Source organism: Mobula birostris, chromosome 6, assembly GCF_030028105.1.
Source record: "Mobula birostris isolate sMobBir1 chromosome 6, sMobBir1.hap1, whole genome shotgun sequence".
NCBI lineage: Eukaryota > Metazoa > Chordata > Chondrichthyes > Myliobatiformes > Myliobatidae > Mobula > Mobula birostris.
Window position 1 is genome coordinate 68,002,779 of NC_092375.1, and position 24,307 is coordinate 68,027,085.

Genomic DNA, 24,307 nt, shown 5'->3' on the forward strand with positions numbered 1-24,307 from the left:
TGTTTCTATGTTTCTATTAATACTATATTCTACATCATACTTGACCTACCAAAATGAACCACCTCACACTTATCTGAGTTGAACTCCATCTGCCACTTCTCAGCCCAGTTTTGCATCCTATCGATGTCCCACTGTAACCTCTGACAGCCCTCCACACTATCCACAACACCCCCAACCTTTGCGTCATCAGCAAGTTTACTAACCCATCCCTCCTCTTCCTCATCCAGCTCACTTATACAAATTACGAAGAGAAGGGGTCCCAGAACAGATCCCTAAGGCACACCACTGGTCACCAACCTCCATGCAGAATATCTCCCATCTACAACCATCTGTGGGCAAGCCAATTCTGCATCCACAAAGCAAAGTCCCCTTGGATCACATGCCTCCACACTTTCTCAATAAGCCTTGCATGGGGTACCTTATCAAATGCCTTGCTGAAATCCATATGCACTGCATCTACTGCTCTACCTTATCAATGTGTTTAGTCACATTCTCAAAAAAATTCAATCAGGCTCATAAGGCACAACCTGCCTTTGACAAAGTCATTCTCACTATTCCTAATCATATTATACCTCTCCAAATTTTCATAAATCCTGCCTATCAGGATCTTTTCCAACAACTTACTAACCACTGAAGTAAGACTCACTGGTCTATAATTTCCTGGTCTATCTCTACTCCCTTTCTTGAATAAGGGAACAACATCTGCAACCCTCCAATCCTCCGGAATCTCTCCCGTCCCCATTAATGATGCAAAGATCATTGCCAGAGGCCCAGCAATGTCCTCCCTCACCTCCTACAGTAGTCTGGGGTACATCTCATCCAGTCCCAGAGACTTATCCAACTTGATGCTTTCCAAAAGCTCCAGCACATCCTCTTTTTTGATGTCTATATGTTCAAGCTTTTCAGTCCACTGTAAGTCATCCCTACAATCACCAAGATCATTTTCCATGGTGAATACTGAAGCAAAGTATTCATTAAGTATCTCTGCTATCTCCTCTGGTTTCATACACACTTTTCCACTGCCACACTAAATTGGTCCTATTCTCGCATGTCTTATCCTCTTGCTCTTCGCATACTTGTAGAATGCCATGGGGCTTTCCTTAATCCTGTTCGCCAAGGCCTTCTCATGGCCTTTTCTGGCTTTCCTGATTTCATTCTTAAGCTCCTTCCTGCTAGCCTTAAGATCTTCTAGATTGTTATCATTACCTAGTTTTTTGAACTTTTCGTAAGCTTTTCTTTTTTCTTCTTGACTAGATTTTCAACAGCCTCTGTACTCCACCATCCTTTCCCTGTCTCATTGGAACGTAATTATGCAGAATGCCACGCAAATATCCCCTGAACGTTTGACACATTTTGGCCGTACATTTCCCTGAGAACATCTGTTCCCAATTTATGCTTCCAAGTTCCTGCCTGATAGCTTCATATTTCCCCTTACTCCAATTAAACGCTTTCCTAACTTGTCTGTTCCTATCCCTCTCCAATGCTATGGTAAAGGGGATAGAATTGTGATCACTATCTCCAAAAGGCTCTCCCACTAAGAGACCTGACAACTGACCAGGTTCATTTCCCAATACCAGATCAAGTACAGCCTCTCCTCTTGTAGGCCTACCTACACATTGTGTCAGGAAACCTTCCTGAACACACCTAACAAACTCCACCTCATCCAAACCCCTTGCTCTAGGGAGATGTCAATCAATATTTGTGAAATTAAAATCTCCCACCATAACAACACTGTTATTATTACACTTCTCCAGAATCTGTCTCCCTATCTGCTCCTTGATGTCCCCGTTACTATTGAGTGGTCTATAAAAAACACCCAGTAGAGTTTTTGACCCCTTCCTGTTCCTAACTTCCACTCATAGAGACTCCGTAGACAAGCCCTCCATGACTTGCTCCTTTTCTGCAGCCGTGACACTATCTTTGATCAGCAGTACCATGCTCTCATGCCTTTTGCCTCCTTCCCTGTCCTTTCTGAAACGTCTAATGCCTGGCACTCTAAGTAACCATTCCTGCCCCTGAGCCATCCAAGTCTCTGTAATGGCCACAACATCATAGCTCCAAGTACTGATCGACGTTCTATGCTTATCTGCTTTGTTCAAAATGCTTCTTGCACTAAAATAGACACATCTCAAACCATCAGTCTGAGCACATCCTTTCTCTATCATCTGCCTATCCTCCCTCTTGCACTGCCTCTGAGCATTCTCCATTTGTGAGCCAACAGCCCCTTCCTCCGTCTCTTCAGTTCGGTTCCCACCCCCCCCCCCCACCCCCCCAGCAATTCTAGTTTAAATTCTCCCCAATAGCCTTAGCAAACCTCCCTGCCAGGATATTGGTCTCCCTCGGATTCAAGTGCAACCCATCCTTTTTGTACAGGTCACGCCTGCCCCAAGAGAGGTCCCAATGATCCTGAATCCCTGTTCCCTGCTCCAATCCCTCAGCCACGCATTTATCCTCCACCTCACACTATTTCTGTACTCACTGTCATGTGGCACAGGCAGTAATCCTGAGATTACTAACTTTGAGACCCTGCTTCTCAACTTGCTTCCTGTCTGTTTTCAAGACCTCCTCCCTTTTCCTACCTATGTCGTTGGTACCAATATGTATCACGACCTCTGGCTGTTCACCTTCCCACTTCAGGATATCGTGGATACGATCAGAATCATCCCGGACCCTGGCACCTGGGAGGCAAACTACCATCATTGCTTCTTTCCTGCATTCACAGAATCGCCTGTCTGAGCCCCTAACTATGGAGTCCCCTATTACTGCTGCCTTCTTCCTTTCCCTTGTGCCACAGGTGCAGCCATTGTTGCTTCCTCCAGGTAGGCCAACCCCCCAATAGTACTCAAACAGGTGTACCTATTGTTAAGGGGGAAAGCCACAGGGGTACTCTCTGGTGTCTGACCCTTGCCCTTGCCTCTCCTGACTGTTACCCACTTATCTGTCTCCCGAGAACCCGGAGTGACTACTTGCCTATATCTCCTCTCTATCACCTCCTCACTTACCCTGACCAGATAAAGGTCATCAAGCTGCAGCTCCAGTTCCCTAACGCGGTCCCTAAGGAGCTGCAGATCGACGCACCTGGAGCAGATGTGGCCTTCCGGGAGACTGGGAGTCTCCTGGACCTCCCACATCTGACACCCAGTACAGAACACCGGCCTCACAGACATACTTCCTGTTTCTATTCTTCACAGGTAACCTTCCTTGTCTCAACCCGTTATCGGTGAAGTCCCATTAAGCCAAAGCCCTCCTACTCTGTCTACCTCTACTCCGTCACCTGCTCCTCTGAAGTGCGCTCTATAAAGCTGTCTTCTTTTTAAACTCTTCCCGCCGGTCCAACATGCTAACATCCACACAACAGTGCAGTCGTTCCTCGATCAATTGTAGAGTCAACTTTTCAGGGCAAGACCCTTCAGCAGGACTTCCCTGCTAAAGGGTCTCAGCCCAAAACATCGACTATACTCTTTTTCCATAGATGCTGCTTGGTCTGCTGAGTTCCTCCAGCATTTTGTGTGTGTTGACACATGCCTGCTTCCTTTATCCATTAGGATCAGGAACAAAAACCTTGTCCATCTTTTTAAACATCTTATTTCGATATTGGCCATAACTACCAAACCAATAGTGCACTCTAATTGTTGACCTAACTGAGATCTGCCAGTTGAAAAAAAACAAGTCTCATTTGAATGGAATTTACTCTTCAACCTGAAATAGCAAAATATTTTTTACTGCAAGGTATTATAAAACTGTGAACCACTTACTCATTTTTTTTCTATATTGTAATATAACATTAAGTTATTGCTTGTTATATAAAACTGAAGTCATTACAATTTTTTGTTTCAAACTGAGGTCTTTAAATTTTTCTTCAAAGAAATACTTTGATATACTTAAAGAAATACTTAAAGGCTCAAGGGTAGGAAAGAAGGAAATGAAAAAAATGTGCAACTTGCTATTTTCTATCGCTCATATTTATAGTTTTGTGCACCAAATAAAATTTGCAATCTTGGGACATTACATTCAGCATGAGTTGATTGTACTAAGGAAAGTGTGCAAAAGTAAGAGGGGAGGATAACATGCATCATAGCTCACTAGAAAGCAAATCCCAACCCCAACCTAAATTTTGGACATGATTTAAGGGGAAGAAATGTTGATCATTGAAAGAGCTATAAATATTTGAGACTGTTAAAATCAAGAATCCCCAAACTTATGTCACATACTAAATTTTATGCGTACTGTAAGGGCAGAGATATCAAACTAAATAAATCTCTTCCATCTTCAATGTATTCTGCCCTTTAATTTATTGCAATCTCACATTATAACTATTCTTTCAAAGTTTAGCACATGCAAGAAAAGTAATAATGTTGGAATACTTTCTACGCTTCTTATTCTGTACTTATCTAGTCCTATTAATAGTATCATATTCAGAAAAAAAGGGGGCAGCCAAAACAAAATAACTAAATTAAATCAGTTCAACAGCATAGAAGAACAGACATAGGCCCTTAAGCCACAATATCTGTGCTGTTCATGATGTGAATATAAACTAATCCCATTTCGCTGCATGTAGTCTACATCTTCAACCCCCTACCTGTTCTGGTGCTTTCTAATTATGTCTTCAATGTTGCTATTTTATCTGCTTCCACCAGGTAGATAAATCTTGATTTTAAAACTTTTAATCCCAAAAGTATCTTTCCAATTAATACTGTCTATGTGATTGAAGTACTCGTTGAGCTATCTATAGGGCTATTTTATCCTATTTTCTGTAGTTTCCTATGAAATTGACCCAATCATTTATTGGGGCAGGCTTTGTTTTGAATTAGTTTGAGCTGTACCGGTTTTTTTTCCTTTCTTTGTAACATTATATACTTATAAAATACTGAAAAGTGACGCAATCACATCATTACACTGAATCATGATCCTTGAGCACTGACAGCATTTTACAATGCATAATACAAATACTTAACAGCATAATACAATGCTCCCAAAACATGTGTCACCACCAGTTTTTCAAGCAACCAAGCATGAGTAATCAAAATAAATGCAAAGATATTCCTGTAGACAATAGTCAATATTAATCCAGATTTTGCAGTAGTGGAAACTGTCCATGGGCAGCATTGGTCTCAGAAGAAAGTTCAGTCTAGTTGGACGCAAACAGCTAGACCTTATATGACAAGTTTCTTGCATTGTGGAAGTACCTTCAGGTACAATTCCCATCACATGAAGATAGGAGTGGAAGAGGGAGATAAACCATCTTTCTGACATAGCTAGCTGTCAGAACTGTCAAAAATTGACATCCACCGTTAAAGACCCCCATCACCCAGGACATGCCTCTTCTCATTGCTACCATCAAAGAAGAGATACAGGAGCCTGAAGACACACACTCAACATTTCAGAAACAGCTTATTCCCTTCAGCCATCAGATTTCTGAATGGACAATGAATCCATGTACACTACCTCACTTTTTTCCCTTTTTTCTCTTTTTTGCACCACTTATTTAATTTTTTAAATATTTCCTGCTGTAATTTATAGTTATTTTTATTGTGTTTGCACTCTACTACTGCTGCAAAACAGTAAATTTCATGACGTATGCCAGTGATATTAAACTGATTCTGATTCTGATTCTAAAAATACTGCCCATGATGGAGCTGGCTGAGCTTCTGACTTTTTGCAAATTTTTCCGATTCTGTGCATGGCCCCTCCATACCAGACGGTGATGCAACCAGTTAGAATGCTCTGAACGGTACATCCGTTGAATTTGCAAGAGACTTTGGTGACATACCAAGTCTCCTCAAACTTCAAATGAAATATAGTCACCATCATACCTTCTTTGTAATTGCATCAATACGTTGGGTCCAAGATAGACCTTCAGAGATGTTGACACCCAGGAACTTGAAACTGCTCACGCTTTCCACTGCTGATCCCTCGAAGAGAGCTGGTACGTATTCCCTTGATGTCCACAACCAATTTCTTGATCTTTCTAATGCTGAGTGCAAGGTTGTTGTTGCGACACTACTCAACCAGCTGATCTAACTTGCTCATGTATACCTTCTCGTCACCTTCTGCAGTCCTCCCAACAATAGTTGTGTTATCGACAAATTTATAGATGGTATTTAAGCTGTGCCTAGCCACAAGGTCATGGGTGTGGAGGGAGTAAGCACACTCCATTGAGATGCACAAGTACTTTCAGTAAGATGGCAGCACGTTTGGACACAGCGGCCTCTCGGGGGCCAACCATAGGTGTTCACAGTTGTTTTTTTCTTTGATAAATATCATTTTTACAATAGCAAGACAAAGCTGGATTCCAAGAACTTTAGGTACTGTCAGTCTACTCCATCAGTGAGCTGCACATTAGTAGAGGTGCAGGCCTTGCAGTTGCCTGCTACAGGAAGAAACTGGAATTAGTGCACAAAGGCAGTGTGCACTGTAACCTTGGGTGATTAGCTTGGACATTTCTTTTGTGATCAGAGGCCCAGCTTTTGGAGCTTGCCGATTAGTACTGAGGGTATGATGGTGTTGAATGCTGAGCTGTAATCAATAAACAGCAGTCTGACATAGGCAAACACGAGGAATTCTGCAGATGCTGGAAATTCAAGCAACACACATCAAAGTTGCTGGCGAACACAGCAGGCCAGGCAGCATCTCTAGGAACAGGTACAGTCGACATTTCAGGCCGAGACCCTTCGTCAGTCCTGACGAAGGGTCTTGGCCCGAAATGTCGACTGTACCTCTTCCTAGAGATGCTGCCTGGCCTGCTGTGTTCGCCAGCAACTTTGATGTGTGTAGTCTGACATAGGTATTGCCATTGTCCAGGTAATCCAAGGCCAGTGCAATTGCATCCACTGTAGACCTATTATGGTGATATGCAAATTGCACCAACCTCCAGATCCTTGCTAAGGCAGGAGTTGATTCTGCCTTTACCAACCTCTCAAATCACTTCACCATAGCAGATCTGAGTGCAACTGGGCGATAGACTTTGAGGCATCTATCCAACTATGTTCTGGGCTATTAACTATTAATCAGCGCTGGGTGAACTGTTGTTTTTAATTTATCAGAACAATTTGGATGAGAATGGAGCTGGCATGGTTAGTAGGTTTGCATATGACACTAAAATATTTGTATGGAGCTCCCAGTTGAACTCCAGTTAGCCCAATTCTCCACCACCCCCCAAACCCCACCCCCAACACTGGCCTACTAATGTATCTGAACTGCCTCCAGCTTCACTTTTAATTTTGAGGAGAATTAATTGATGCCCGATGTAGGTCCAAAATTCTGCTACAACTTTAAAACATTCCAAAATAATCTCCTCTATAATTTACCCCTATGTTCTCAGATTCTCATTCAGAAAAGCAGTCACATCAATGTACATACTACAAAATCCAATAAAACATCAAATGAGTTACCAGACTTCTAGTTGTACAAGATGAGGAATAAACGTTGAGAGTTTCCTGTGGTTTTCTTAAAATCCGGCTGTCATATCTTTTATTTTACACCTGGATAAATGGATGCCTCATCCATAAATCACATAGTGCAGCTTCCCATTTGTTTTGTACTTTTGCCACAAGGTCACCCATTTTTTACAGATTCCGGGAAATATTCAATGAAGCACCAGGTATTAGATTTGTAACAAGGAAAAATGTTATAAAATCCCCTTCTCTGGAATAAAATCTAAACAAGACATGAGGGGCTTTCTTGCCCCTAAATAAGGGAGACTAAAATATGTTCCACTTTTACTTTATTCACATTATGCTTTGTAACTCCAAAACATGAAACTAATTGCAAACAAAATACAGGAGCCCAGGAGAATAGGTCTTAAATCATTTTTACTTTAAGCAAGGCGCACACTTACCATGTGGTTGTGTAATGATGCACGCAATTCACATCGTTTTAAATATAACCCGTAATGAATTATTTAAACAAATAAAGAATGCTTACTCAAACATATACTTACAATAGTACTCAAATAATACTGAAATATTAAATATACTCCTCCCTGCTTAGCTATTAATTCCAACTTAATAGAGAATGCATGTTAAAATATTCACAGTGTATTATATAATACAAAAGTATTACTATATACAGACATTCACACTATTCAGGCCTAAAGGTTTAATCGCTGTGGAGGCTTTGTTTCTCCTGTGGGATAACATCCTTCCTGACAAGGTGGGGGGGGGGGCGTGGATTTCTCTGTGTGGCAGGTGAGACATGCGGCTGAGAAACAACCTCAAATTCTGGGACTTCCTGCATCATGGCTGAAGGAGTTAACTCTGGGACAACAGGGAGTGCTTCTGACAGCTCTGGTCATCTTTCATCTCTAACAATTGAGTCTGTCTCCATGAGTGATCAATGTGTTATCTCCAGATGATATCAGATGCAATCTCCAATTTGTAGGAGAGTGGTCCAGTTCTGTCCTTAATCTTTTTGAGTACCCACTTTTGATCACCTTGATAGTCCCTTGCCAGGCCTGAAAAATTAAACCTCCTTGTTGACGAGCCACCAATTTGTCTCAGCTGTTTGGCCTGCACACTGTGTCAGTGTAGTTATGCTGATATTGATCGCGGTCCATTCTTTAGACTCTGAACAAACCTTTCCTCCAAGTCATTTGTAACTGAGTGGTATGGTGCTGACATAATATGTCTTATTACATTCATATGCAGGCTTGACTAAAACTGTTCCACGGCAAAGTGTAGTCCATTGTCACTAAGTGTTCTGGAATGCCAATCCTTGAGAAGAGGCTTCTCAACATATTAACAGTGTGCGAGGCTGTAGTGTAGGCCATTAGGAACACTTCTGGGCACTTTGTAGCTGCCTCCATGTCTACCAAGAAAGTTATGCCCATGAATGGTCCAGAAAAATCTGCAAGAATCCTCAGCCAAGGCAATGCAGGCCATTCCCAGGGATGGTGGGACGATGCTCTAGGCATCTTTTTTATTGTTTATTATTGCTCATTATTATTATTGTTTATCTTCTGAACATGTTGGTATCCTGAACACTGCATGGTAAACTGCTCAGTCTGCTCATCTATCCCAGATGACCAGACAAAGCTTCAAGCCAACGCTTTAATTTTGAGCATGCCTAGATGTCCAGCATAAGACCATAACACATAGGAGCAGAATTAGGCCATCTGGCCCATCAAGTCTGCTTCGTGAATCCTTTCTTCCCATCTCCTCCTCAACCCCAATCCCCGGCCTTCTCCCCATAACCTTTGATGCTATGTCCAATCAAGAACCTATCAATCTCTGCCTTAAGTACATCCAACAACCTGGCCTCCACAGCTGCATGTGGCAACAAATTCCACAAATCCACCACCCTTTGGCTAAAGAAATTTCTCCACATCTCTGTTTTGAAAGGTGCCCCTCTATCCTGAGGCTATGCCCTCTTGTCCTAAACTCTCCCACCATGGGGAACATCCTTTCCACACCTACTCTGTCTAGGCCTTTCAACATTTGAAAGGTTTCAATGAGATCACCCCTCATCCTTCTGAATTCCAGCGATTACAGATCCAGCGCCATTGAACGTACCTCGTATGGAATGAGAGAATCCTTTCATTCCTGAAATAATTCTTGTGAACCTCCCCTGGATCCTCTCCAATGCCAGCATATCTTTTCTAAGATGAGGGGCCCAAAACTGTTCACAATACTCAAGGTGAGGCCTCACAAGTGCCTTATAAAGCCTCAGCAGTATATCCTTGCTCTTGTATTCTTGACCTCTTGAAATGAATGCTAACATGGCATTTGTATTCCTGGTCATTGACTTAATCTGCAAGTTAACCTTCAGGGTGTTCTGCACAAGGCCTCTCAAGTCCCTCTGCATCTCAGATTCCTGGATTTTCTCCCTATTCAGACAATAGTCCACACATTTATTTCTACTACCAAAGTGCATGACCATGCATTTTCCAACATTGTATTTCAATTGCGACTTTCTTGCCCATTCTCCTAATCTATCTAAGTCCTTCTGTATCTTACCTGTTTCCTCAACACTACCTGCACCTCCACCAATCTTGGTATTATCTACAAACTTGACAATCAAGGCATCTATTTCATCATCTAATTCATTATATACAGCATAAAAAGAAGTGTTCCCAACACCAACCCCTACGAACACTACTGGTTACTGGCAGCCAACCAGAAAATAATTCCCTTATTCCCACTTGTTGCCTCGTACCAATCAGCCAATGCTCTAACCATGTTAGTAACTTCCCTGTAACACCATGGACTCTTAACTTGGTAAGCAGCCTTATGTGTGGCACCTTGTCAAAGGCCTTCTGAAAGTCCAAATATACAACATCTACTGCATCCCCTTTATCTATCCACTTGTAATCTCCTGAAAGAATTCCAACACGTTTGTCAGACAGGATTTTCCCTGAAGGAAACCTTCTGACTTTGTACTATCTTGTCCTGTGTCACCAAGAACACCATCACCTCATCCTTAACAATTGATTCCAAGATCTTCCCAACCAGTGAGATCGGGCTAACTGGTCTATAATTTCCTTTCTGCTGCCTTCCTTATTTCTGAAAGAGTAGAGTAACATTTACAATTTTCCAGTCCTCTGGCACCATGCCAGAGTCCCATGATTTTTGAAAGATCATTTCTAATGCCATCACAATCTCTAATGCTACCTCTTTCAGAACCCTAGGGTGCAGTTCCTCAGGTTCAGGTGACTTATGTACCTTTAGGTCTGTCAGCTTTTTAAGCACCTTCTCTTTTTTAACAGTACCTTCACCCACTTCCCTTCCTTCACACACCACAACATCAGGCATACCACTAGTGTCTTTCACAGTGAAGACTGACACAAAATACTCATTTAGTTCATCAGCCATCTCCTTGCCCTCATTATTATTTCTCTTGCCTTATATCCTAGCAGTCCTATATCCACTCTCATTTCTCTTTTATTTTTAACATACTTGAAAAAACTTTTACTATCCTCTTTAATATTATTTGCCAGCTTGCTTTCATATTTCATCTTTTCCCTTCTAATGATTTTTTTAGTTGCTCTCTGTAGGTTTTAAAAACTTTCCAATCCTCTATCTTCCCACTAATTTTTGCTTTGTTGTATGCCCCTTCTTTTGCTCTTACAATAGCTTTGACTTCTCTTGTCAGCCACGGTTGTACTATTTTACCATTTGTCCTGCACCTTCCTCATTTTCCAAGAAACACATACCATTGCTACTCTGCTGACATCCCTGCTAACAGCTCCTTCCAATTTACTTTGGCCAACTCCTCTCTCATATGACTGTAACTCCCCTTACTCCACTGAAACACTGCTACATCAGACTTTACTTTCTCCCTATCAAATTTCAAGTACAACACAATCATATTGTGATCACTGGTTCTGTAGGGTTCTTTTACCTTCAGCTCCCCAATTGCCTCTGGTTCATTACAAAACACCCAATCCAGTATAGCTGGTTCCTAGTAAGCTCAATGACAAACTGCTCTAAAAAGCTATCTCTTAGGCATTCAACAAACTCACTCTCGAGATCCATTACCAACCTGATTTTCCCAATCGACCTGCATGTTAAAATCTCCCATGACTACCATAACATTACCCTTCTGACTAGCCTTTTCTATTTCCCGTTGGAACCTGTGATCCACCTCCCAGCCACTGTAGGGAGGCCTGTATATAACAGCTATCAACGTTCTTTTACCCTTGCAGTTTCTTAATTCAACCCACAAGGATTCAACATCCTCCGATCCTATATCACATCTTTCTACTGATGTGATGTCATTCTTTACCAGTAGAGCCACACTACCCCCTCTGCCAACCTTCCTATTCCTCAGCTATAACACGCAACCTTGGACATTCAGTTCCCGAATACAACCACCTTTCAGCCACGATTCAGTGATGGCCACAAATTCATACCTGGTCATCTGTAATATTGCAACAAGATCATCCACCTTATTTCTTATACTACGTGCATTTAGATACAACACTTTGAGAATCATATTTGCTGTCCTTTCTGACTCTGCGTCCCTGATGATTTGATACTCAGCCTGTTGGCTGCAACTAAGTCCCATCACCTGCTTGCTCTTCCTGACAATCTGACTGCACGTTAGCTTTACTTTTTTACCATCCATCCTTTCCTGACTCCCTTCACTCTGGTTTCTACCCCCCTTGCCAAGTTAGTTTAAACCCTCCCCAACAGCTCTAGCAAACATGCCCACGAGAATATCGATCCCCCTCAGGTTCATGTGCAACCCGTCACTTTTGAACAGGTCATACCTCCCCCAGTAGATATCACAATTATCCTAAAAGTGAAGTGAAACAACTTGCAGAAAATGTAGCTCCTCCAACACTTTTGCTCTCAGCTGGGATGGTACAACCCTCAATCCCCATATAAGGCAACCTCCGTCAAAGGTAAATTCATCCCAACGCTGGTAAAAAAAAAGGGGAACTTGTGTCTTCTCTGCTCATTCCAACTAATTGGGGTGGTCATGTAGTCTGAGACAGTGTGGGTCTTTTCTGGTTTCCTTTTGGATCATATCTGCTATAATGGGAAGACTTTCAATTTGCATTAGGGAAAATATGTAAAATGGAATATCTTCTTTGCAAGTTTTTCGAGCATGTCCTTTTCCAAGGGCAAACAGCATTTCCATTAGTTGCCCTCTTAAATTCAATCTTGTAATTGTATTCTCCAAAAAACAGAATCCACCTCTGCATTCTTGCTGCTACTGTTAGTGGAACACCCTTCAGTGGAGTGAAAATGAACACAAGTGGTCACTCACGGATTACTAATGAGGGTAAACTCTCTCCCGTAGCTTAAGGGTGAACGGTATGAAGGTTAAGGGGAACATGAGGGGAAGCTTCTTCACTCAGAGAGTCATGAGAGTGTGGAATGAGCTGCCAGCACATGGTCAATGCAAGCTCTATTTCAATATTTTAGACAATTTTGTATAGGTACATGGATAGTAGAAATATGGAAGGCTACAGTCCTGGTGCAGGTCATTGAGAGTAGGCAGTTTAAATGGTTTTGGCATGGATTAAATAAACCGAAATGCCTTTTTCTGTGCTGTACTTCTCCATGACTCTATCATTCTAATTGTCATCCCCTAAAAAGAATCATAACTATGACACATCCTTTGGCCTTGGGGCATTCACCGCTGCTTGAATTTTCTCGGCATATTTGTGTAATCCTTGTACATCAATATTGTGATTACAGTAAGTGATGCTTGGTTTGAAGAATTCACATTTGCTGCATCATACTCTGAGCCCATAATCTTCTTATCTTTTTAACACTGTCTTGAGATTTTGGAGATGTTCCTTGTATCATTACTGGAAACAATGATGTCATCCAGGTAACAATGAGTGCCTGGGCAGCCTCACTGCACCAAAGTGCAGGTGCAGATGCTACTCCAAAAATAAGCCCATTATAGTGATAAAACCATTTCTGAGTGTTTATGGTGGAAACACTTTGGAATCTTCTTCCATCTCCTCCACTTTGGTGAAGTGTTTCTCTCCAGAAAGATTTGCAAAAATATGCTCTATTCTGGGCAGAGGGTATTAATCTACTAATCTATTGGGGTAATGGTGACTTTAAAATCAACAGAGATCCTGACAGACCCATTCTTCTTGGCAAATGGGACCACTGGCATTGGCCATGGGTTCCACTCAACCTTGGAAAGAATTCCTCAGCTTCCATGTGATCTAGCTCCATTTGCTACTTTATCACAAATGGTATAAGGAACCAGATGGGCTTTGCAAAACTTGGGTGTGGAATTTTCCTTTAACGGTATTTTACTCTTCATATGTTTGAGTTTTCCAGTGCTATCATTGAACACTGCTGAGGCATCATCCAGTACCTTTCTTATTTTGCTTTCACTAGACTCTATTGCAGGGGATGTTTCAGGCAAATGGTGAATGGATCTCCAATCAAGTTCCAGTTGTCTCAGCTAATCACAAACCCACAATGCTGGCCTTCATTTTACCACACACAAGCCCAATGTGACTTGTTGTATTTCACTGTTACGAATATCATTCCGACAGGAATGATCTTTTCTCCAGTATACAGTAAGTTCTTAGTTGGATAGCTGTTTAGTATCTTTGAAATGTCATTCAAGCTCATTTTATGAAACAGCTGAGCCATAGTCAATTCCATTTTAAATAATTTGCAAATCATGTTGCTTGTCCCCAGTTTTCAGACTGTAAATCCCAAAGCTACCCAGTGCTGTGTTACTCTCATCATGCTCATTTATTTCATCAAAAGCATGCAGATTATTGCTCTTTTTGAAACTGTGATTTGACTTTTTATCTTTTTTCCTTCCGTGTGCAGTCTATTTATATCTGTCTGCCTAACGTGCTATTTGTATGTGTCCTACTTTCTTGCATTTTCTGCAAGTTGCCCTTTAAACTCACATTAGTCTGGTATAAGTGAGCTCCTGCCACATTGTAACACTCCTTGTTCAGCCAGGAAAGTCTAGCCCAGGAGTTCTTAACCTTTTTTATGCCATGGATTGCTTCGGTAGTCTGGTGAAGCCTATAAACTGCTTCTCAGTTTAATGTATTTAAATATTCTAAATAAAATACATAGGATTACAAAAAAGAATAATATTGAAATACGGTAACCAAAATATTAAAAAACAAATTTGTGATATTACAAACACAAGAAAATCTGCAGATGCTGGAAATCCAAGCAATACACACAAAATGCTGGAGGAACTCAGAAGGCCAGGCAACATCGATGGAAAAGAGTAAACAGTCAACATTTTGGGCCGAGACCCTTCATCAGCACTAGAAGAAAAAGATGAGATCAGGCTAAGAAGGTGGGGGGAGGGAGAAAGAAGTACAAGGTGGTAGGTGATAGGTGAAACTGGGAGGGGGAGGGGTGAAGTAATGAGCTGGGAAGTTGATTGGCAAAGGAGATATCGGAAGAAGGAAGAACCTGATAAGAGAGGGTAGAAGGCTATGGAAGAAAAGGAAGGAGGAGGAGCACCCTCCAGAGGGAGGTGACAGGCAAGTAAGGAGATAAGGTGAGAGAGGGAAACAGGAATGGGGAATGGTGAAGGTAAGGTGGGGCAGGATGGGCAATTCCCGGAAGTTAGAGAAATTGACGTTCATGCCATCAGGTTGCAGGCTACCCAGATGGAATATAAGGTCTTGCTCCTCCAACCTGAGTGTGGTCTCATCACGGCAGTAGAGGGCGCCATGGACTGAAATGTCAGAATGGGAATGGAATGTAGAATTGAAATAGGTGGCCACCAGATTCTACTTTTTCTGGTAGATGGAGCATAGGTGCTTGGCAAAGCGATTTCCCAATCTACATCGGGTGTCAGTGATATACAGGAGGCCACACCAGGATCACCGGATACAGTAGATGACCCCAACAAGATCTCAGCTGAAGTGTCACCTCACCTGGAATGACTGTTCTAGGGCCCTGAATGGAGGTGAAGGAGGAGGTGTAGAGGCAGGTGTGGTGCTTGTTCCACTTGCAAGGATAAGTACAAGGAGGGAGATCAGTAGGGATGGATGAATGGAGAAAGGAGTCGTGTTGGGAGTGACCTCTGCACAAACTGAAAAGTGAGTGGAGGGAGGCAAAGATGTGCTTGGTGATGGGATCTCATTGAAGATGGCTGAAGTTATGGAAAATTTTGTGCCGGAAGTGAAGGCTAGTGGGGTGAAGTACAAGAGGAACCCTATCTCTGGTGGGGTGGTGGGAGGATGGGGTGAGGATAGACATACATGAAATGGAAGTGATGCAGATGAGGTGGAGGAAAGAAAGCCCTTTGTTTTGAAGGAGGAGGACACCTCATTAGTTCTGGAATGGTGTTGAATGCTGAACTGTAGTCCAAGAACAGCATTCTCACATAACCATCCTTCTTCTCCAGATGTGTAAGGATGGTGTGTAGAGCTGCAGTTACTGCATCATTTGTCGATCGACTGTGTCAGTAGGTGAATTGTAGGGGTCCAGTGTGGGTGGCAGCATGCTGCAGATATAGGCCTTGAACAGCCTCTCAAAGCATTTACTTATTGTTGAGGTGAGTGTGACAGGACGCCAGTCATTCAGACATGTTACCTTGGTCATTTTAGGTACAGGAACAATGGTGGATTTGAACAAAACATAATTTGAGGACAGGGTGTAGTTAGACAGAAAGTTGAAAGAAGTCGATGAGATCAGCATGGGTGTAGGAAGCAGCACCAATGCAGTCATCAATATAGCATAGGAAAAATTGGGGAGCGATGCCAGTGTAGGCCTGGAACATAGACTGTTCTGTTTAGCTGACAAAAAGGCAGGCAGAGCTGGGGCCCACACAAGTGCCTATAGCCACACCTTCTGTTTGAAGGGAGTGGGAGAAGCCAAAGGAGAAATTATTGAGGTTGAGGACCAGTTGGTGATATAGTAATATATGTGCTTCTTTATTAACACATTAAATAAAAAGATAATATATTTAAAATATAGGCAAGTTAAAATTAAATTTTATTTTTTAAAGACATATCAGTGTGAAACCTGTTGTTGCTTAGCTTAAATGAGAACACTATGTCTTAGCAGGTACTGCTAATTCTACTGTGGTTTGTTGCCTATATTCATAATTGAAGAAAATTCTAAATTTCAGTTAGATATTAGTGAAAATAAAGATGTTTAAGTTTTTTTCCCATCCAAGTTCATGGATCCTAGAAATCTATCCTCTCTCGAGGGGTCCGTGGACCCCAGGTTAAGAACCCCTGATCTAGATTAAGAACCCCTGATCTATATGCTGCAATTTTGTTCACACTCACTTTCATTTCTGACTGCAACTCAACTGAGTTTCCATTGGTATAGCCACTTCAACTGTTCTTTTCAATGTAAACTGTGCTTCAGTTAGGAGCCATTTTTGAATGCTTACTTGTAAGATTCCACCAATGATCTCACAGTACATCATTAAGCCCATTATTGAAATGACAATACTCAAACAACTTCTTCAATTCAGCCACGTACACCGAAATGGACGCCCCCTCCTTTTGATTCCACTTATGAAACCTAAGCAGCTGGTGGCATAGTGGCATCAGCATCAGACTTAGGTTCGAATCCAGGCAGCTGGCTCCCCTGCACGCTTTCCATCCGTGTTGGGTTACGAGCTGGTGATCTCTTTGGAAACTCACCCGGCAGAAGGCAATGGCAAACTGCTGCTGTAACTTGCCTCGTACGCAATTCCCCACTACATCAGAGAGGCGTGGAGGGAAATCATTCGCTAACCGGAGAAACTCCGGATGTGACGTACCTTTCCTTCCTATGAAACCTAAAGTGTTCTGTACTCAGCAATGGTTTCATTTATAAATGTTTCTAAATTACTTTCATAATATTAGCAAAACTCATTTTGACTGATTTGGTTGCAGCATACAAACTTCTAAGCAAACTATATGCCTTTAACCCAATGCACTCAGCAAAACTGGTACTCATTTCTTATTGACTATTTGCTTTCCTTTAAAATACCGCTCAATTCTCTCAATATACAAAATCCAGTTAACGCTGTGCAATCGAGCATGCCAATTGTTCCGAAGCGGCCAGCCATTTCTACTTTTTTTAAAATTTATGCTTATTTTAACCCAGTACTTACTGTTTATGAACCCATGAATTTATCCATTTTCTGTCTTTTTTTTACCCAAGCACTCTCCCTTCCAACGAGACGGATGCTGTGATTTTTTTTTAACTGAAGCGTCTCGCTACATTTCAACATAGGGGTAATCATCCTGGGTTTGCTTTAAACTTCCTCACAGCCACTGTTTAGTCTTATAACTGCAAAACATTAAACTAATTGTAAGGAAAAGACAGGAACGCAAGAAAAGGGATCTCAGTTCATTTTGAATGTAAGCGAGGCACACTGACTTTAAGTGAGGAACACACTTACCATGTGGTAGTGTCCTGACATATGCAATTCATGTATTTTTACATATAACACATAATGAATTATTTAAACAAATTTTAAAAAGGATTCTTACTCAAGCAATATATTTACAATATTATGAAAATATTAAATACACAACAACTCAGGTTTTCCTTTCAAAGATGTTATGAAGTAATTCAGTTATATCTTTCCCATCCTGTTTACATTCCAATCCCTTTCAACTTCCATCATTTTTTAATCAGCTAACAATACATTTCTTATCCTATCATATAATCTATAAAAGCAACTTCTTTGTATCATTTGATACTTTCTCCAGTTTAATATATTGAATGCAAAATAAGAACTAACATGTAGATATAGTTTATGATCTGCATAAGAATTTCTGCGGCACACAATGCAATTTAAACTTACTTCACATTCAACCTTCCTTCTCTGAGCTTGTCACCTTTCTACATAAAAAAATTACAAAAGCAGTGTGCACTAACTATTAATTTTATGACTAATAGGATTGAACTTGATTCATTTAGAAAGGTTAAGCTGCTTTACAAAATAACTTCACAGCTTTTATTAGTTAGATGTGCATTCGTATAATTAGAAGTACTGCAAGTAAACAGAGTAAACAAAGATTAAATTGTTGTTCAACTTTGAATAAAATCCCTGAAAGGTTATTACTTAAGGATAGTTTCCTCCACAGATCAAATCTCAACCTTTGGAATGTGCCTCAAAATTTCTAAATCTGGTTGTCGTCTTCAGTTATTGAGATAATCCAGTGTAAATTATCCAAGACTGTGAGCTTTACAAGTCATTTCACAAGATGCTTTAAAATTCATTGCATGACAAAAAGAAAGTTAAAATTATTTTTTATAGTATGGTTCATAGCAGGATAAATACTCATTTACATAAATCCACTTCATATCCTAAATGATTTATTCCCTGTTTTATTGAACATTTATAAATTGCATCTCAGAAGGATACCCATCAACCCATCAGGTCCATGCTGTCTCCTAATGAAGCAATTCTGTCAATCTTCTCCGTCATATCTCTCTGAACCTCATTCTTTCTTATGTCTATTCACTCTCCTTGAGGTTGAGATGAAACTTGAATTACAGGAACTGTGAGATTGTCGCACTAATTGTTGCAGTACCATATTCCCAGTGTACATCATCTTTTGTTTATATATACGATCCAGTTCAAGTTCAATTATGTTTAACTATACATGAATACCAATGAGTACAACCAAATGAAACAGTGTTCCTTTGGGGCCAGGTGAAAAACACAGTACCAACAGTCATACACATCACAAAGCACATATTAAGGTAGCAGTAAACATACAGTAACACAAAAAAATATATGTAGCCCAGTCCCTGAGTGACATAACCTGTATGTTGATGGTGCTTGGGTATTACCAGCAAAAAAAATACAGTTCTCAGCAGTCCACAGATGAATGTATGGATGCGCACAATCCAGCTTGTCTTCCGCCAAAGAACACTGGAGAGAAGCACCAACCCATCTTGGATGCCACACTGTACTGCTTCTGGTGTCCCCTCTCCTGGATTGCTGCAATAGGTAAACCCGTGGCTTGAGGCCTAGTCCTCAAAACAACCAAGGTTACCCAGTCCCCCTGCCTTCTGTCTCACTGATAAACAAGGGAAACGGACTAAGCAACAACACAAATTGCTGGAGGAACTCAGCAGGCCAGGCAGCATCTATGGAAAAGAGCACAGTCAACATTTTGTGCCAAGACTCTTCATCAGGACTCTTTTGTACTCTTTTTCCATAGTTGCTGCCTGGTCTGCTGAGTTCCTCTAGCATTTTGTTTGTGTTGCTTGGATTTGCAGCATCTGCAAATTTTCTCTTATTTCTGGAAGGAAGCAGACTTACAGTATTTTACATTACCAATGTCCAATAGGGTCTTGCAATCACAAGAGAAATGGCCAAGACAATCACTTGCTCTTAGACTGCACACTTGCTTCATACACCAACTCCAATGTCTTTCTGTAGCAAGCAGTAAAACGGCCTGCACTATCCAGCTCCTCCATCAACAAGCAACTCATTGGTGGGGTAGACCTGCAGTACAAAGATCTTCATGTCCAGCATTGTCTTGTGATTGTAAAAAAAAATGTTTGAAAAAGACAATAACACATTTGGTTGGCCCAGAGAGTCTGCTACGTCTGAATGTGTCACCAACTTAAAGGAAAATGCAAAACTAAATGCAAAGCAAGGAAATTAATAATCCCAAAGAAAAGCTTTGTGGTTTTTGAACACTGAAACCAAGAACAGTTTTAAGAAAAATATTGAGTAATTTGTCAACCATTATATGCATTAAATATATATGTAGTGAAACACTCTGGTTCTGTCGGCTGTGTAAGCCTAGGGAAAGCAATCTCTGGCCCCACCAAACCTATGATATTGAGGTGCAAGCCCACCCCAAATCTCCCTATTTGTGTGGCTGCTGCGTTATTTGTTACCCTGTTACAAGTAAGTACCACTAAATAACAGACAATACTTGGCTTACAATTAAATGATTTAGCTTTATAGTTCTTAATTTGACTAAAGGGTTAGTAAAGAAAAAGCAAAAAAAAGGGCCCATTTTAATGAAACAGTCTAATGTGTATAAGTTGGAGCTCACGGTTTCCCCTTCGCCGATCCTCCTTCAATCTCCCCGGGCTTTGTTGGATCATGGCCCCGCTCCAGGACAAGTCCTATAACCTCTTCTCTCTGTCGTCTTCTCCCTTCATCTCCCACCAAACAAAAGACCCAGCTCACCCCTGTGTCAGGCACACAACATAAAAAGACACCCCCTTCATTCGACGGGGTTCACATTCCAAAGCACCCGTTATCTCTAACCATAACCCAAACAATGCTTCTACAGAAAGACCATTACGTTAGCAGTGAAACCTTTTCCAGGCTGTTACATTAGATTGAACACCCCTTGTAAAGTTCTGTTATGGTGATATGTTATTGAAATTTTATTCCATTAAAGTTGCACTGTTCAATGAAACTGAGTTTCAGGTTCAGTGTTCAACACACTGTATTTACATTTCTGTACTGTGCAATTAATGCAGTTAACAGAGCACAAAATTGTGCCTAATTTTTAAATGTAAGTATCATCATCTTTATTACAATACCCAAGTTGCTCTCTTCATTATACACCCACAAACTACTTCTACTTCTTAAAAATGATATATCTACTAGACAACGGGGTGACCATTGGGGCACCCTTTGAGAGAAGGGTAGTGCAGTCTGATGTGACCAGAATGAACATTAAATTTTCCTGAATGCTATTGGTATTGCTTTGCTTTGGAAACTGAAGTAGAAAACCTCAGTTTATTAAAGAAGAAGGACGCGTCGCAAAGCAAATACAGCTCCTCCTCATTTAACGAAGGACACTTTTGATGGCATCATTTCTGGGTTATCTGCCACCCTTGTGTCTCTCGTTGTCATTCTGGAGACGTGCAGTCCTTTCATCCCCCGTCTCTTCATCTCTTCTGCTGTTTGTTATTTGTCTTTGATCCTGGAGACATGCATGCCTCTCCTCCTCTGTCTCTTCTTCTCTCATCTTATTTTGTCCTGACTCTTTGATCCTGGAGTCGTGCGGCCCTGGCCTCATCTGACTCTTGTTCTCTTCCTCTCCTCGCCGCTTCCTGATGACGCTTGGCATCATCTCTTGACCATAATGTCCTCCTTCCCTTTCCTTGCAGCATAATTAGGCTGACCTTTTTTTTACCCTAATGCTGGATAAAAGATATGAAGCAGTAACACCAAAGGATGCTGATTATTCTTGATGATGTGGTTGGCACTCTCCTAAATGAATGTGATATAGTCACCGCTGTCCTTTGACTGCAGCAGAGGGTTTCATGGGTGTCTCGAAGTATGTCATTGCAATAAGATTTAAATATCTCTTGTTGATGTGTGGCAGTTAGATCTGTCCCAATCCTGCACATGCTGATGGTGATTAGCAGAATGTGACCTCTCAAAATAGAGCTTCCCTGCCCTTTTGCTCCAGTAGGTGTCGCTGCTGAGGCTGGCCGTGCGCATGCGTCAGGCTGTCACATCCCGATTTCCATGATGGCGGATCTGCTCTCAGGTTAAAAGGGTGCCTGTTGATTTTTGTTAATGAGCAATTTTATACAAATATATAACGCTGAACTTTGCCTGCATTCTGTAAGTTAGCGCATTTTAATTCGATTTAGCCAAAAAAAAGTGCCGCTGTAATGCACCATTTGCACTAATTGGAGGTCACAAACTGATAAACAGACAGAGCATGAGCGTTTCAGTAGTATATAGGTAGATTTTTTTAAAAAGGCAATTTAATTTTGTTGTGGTTGATGTAGTTTTACAGCAATATTTGGGAACACAAATGAAGAAGGTTCCTGTGGGCAATCCAATAGAAATATGTTAGAACAAAATCAATTTTTTAAGAAGTAACATCGGCATCTCACTCAATGTCAACAAGACCAAGAAACTGATTACAGACTTCAGGTGAGGGAAACCAGAGGTCCATGAGTCAGTCCTCATCAGATAAGCAGAGCTGGAGAGGGTCAGTAAGTTTAAATTCCTGAGTGTTACTGTCTCAGAGGACCTATCATATAAATGTAATTGCAAAGAAAGCATCACAGTGCCTTTACTTGCTTAGGAGTCTGCAGAGATCAGAATCAGATTTAATATCACCAGCATATGTCATGAAATTTGTTAACTTTACAGCAACAGTACAATGAAATACATGATAAATAAAAATATAGAGGAAAAAATCCTGTCACATTAAATATATATATATATATATATATATATCTATGTCTATTAAATAGTTAAGTTAAAATATATAGTACAAAATAGCAGAAATAAAAAAGTAGTGAGGTGGTGTTCATGGGTTCAATGTCCATTTAGAAATTGAATAGCACAGGAAAGAAGCTGTTCCTGAATCGTTGAATGTGTGCTTTCAGGCTGCTGTACCTCCTTCCCAACAGTAACAGTGTGAAGAGGGCATGTACTGGGTGGTGGGGATCCTTAATGATGGACGTCACATTCCTAAGCCAGCGCTCCTTCAAGATGTCTTGGATACCACAGAGGCTGGTAACATTAATAAATTTGACTAATATTACAAGTTTCTGCAACTTATTTCGATCTTGTGCAGTAGCTACCCCACCCACACCCCCATACAAGATGGTGATGCAACTAGCCAAAATGCTCTCCATGGTACATTTGTAGAGGTTTTTAAGTGTTTTAGTTGACAAACCAAATTTCTTCTAACTCCTAATCAAATATAGCCACTGCCTTGCCTTCTTTATAGCTGCGTCAATACGTTATGTTCAGGTTAGGTCCTCAGAGATATTGATACCCAAGAAACTTGAAATTAGAGTACTGGGAGACTTTTAAGGAGCAGCAGAAGATAACTAAAAAGGCAATACAGGGGGAAAAGATGAGGTATGAAGGTAAGCTAGCCAAGAATATAAAGGAGGATAGTAAAAGCTTCTTTAGGTATGTGAAGAGGAAAAAATTAGTTAAGACCAAAGTTGGGCCCTTGGAGACAGAAACGGGTGCAACTGTTATGGGGAACAAAGAAATGGCAGACGAGCTGAACAGGTAGTTTGGATCTGTCTTCACTGGGAAGACACAAACAATCTCCTAAGTGTAATAGTGGCCAGAGAACCTAGGGTAACGGAGGAACTGAAGGAAATTCGCATTTGGCAGAAAATGGTACTGTGTAAACTGATGGGACTGAAGGCTGATAAATCCCCAGGGCCTGATGGTCTGCATCCCAGGGTAATTAAGGAGGTGGCTCTAGAAATCGTGGATGCATTGGTAATCATTTTCCAATGTTCTATAGATTCAGGATCAGTTCCTGTGGATTGGAGGATAGCTAATGTTATCCCACTTTTTAAGAAAGGAGGGAGAGAGAAAACAGGCAATTATAGACCAGTTAGTCTGACATCAGTGGTGGGGAAGATGCTGGAGTCAATTATAAAAGATGAAATAGCAGCATATTTGGATAGCAGTAGCAGGATAGGTCCGAGTCAGCATGGATTTACGAAGGGGAAATCATGCTTGACTAATCTTCTGGAATTTTTTGAGGATGTAACTATGAAAACGGACATGGGAAAGCCAGTGGATGTAGTGTAACTGGACTTTCAGAAAGCCTTTGATAGGGTCCCACATAGGAGGTTAGTGGGCAAAACTAGAGCACATGGTATCGGGTGTAGGGTACTGACATGGATAGAAAATTGGTTGGCAGACAGGAAACAAAGAGTAGGGATTAACGGGTCCTTTTCAGAATGGCAGGCAGTGACTAGTGGGGTACCGCAAGGCTCAGTGCTGGGACCACAGCTATTTACAATATACATTAATGATTCAGATGAAGGGATTAAAAGTAACATTAGCAAATTTGCAGATGACACAAAGCTGGGTGACAGTGTGAAATGTGAGGAGGATGTTATGAGAATGCAGGGTGACTTGGACAGATTGGGTGAGTGGGCAGATGCATGGCAGATGCAGTTTAATGTGGCTA

The 24,307-nt window shown here is 41.2% G+C and overlaps 1 protein-coding gene across 1 annotated transcript in view; it reads right to left on the minus strand.

The window, feature by feature from the left end:
* The window catches only part of LOC140199082 (cilia- and flagella-associated protein 47-like), a 697,686-nt gene that overhangs the window by 360,004 nt on the left and 313,375 nt on the right, over positions 1 to 24,307 (minus strand). The gene's annotated exons all lie outside the window — the stretch shown is intronic.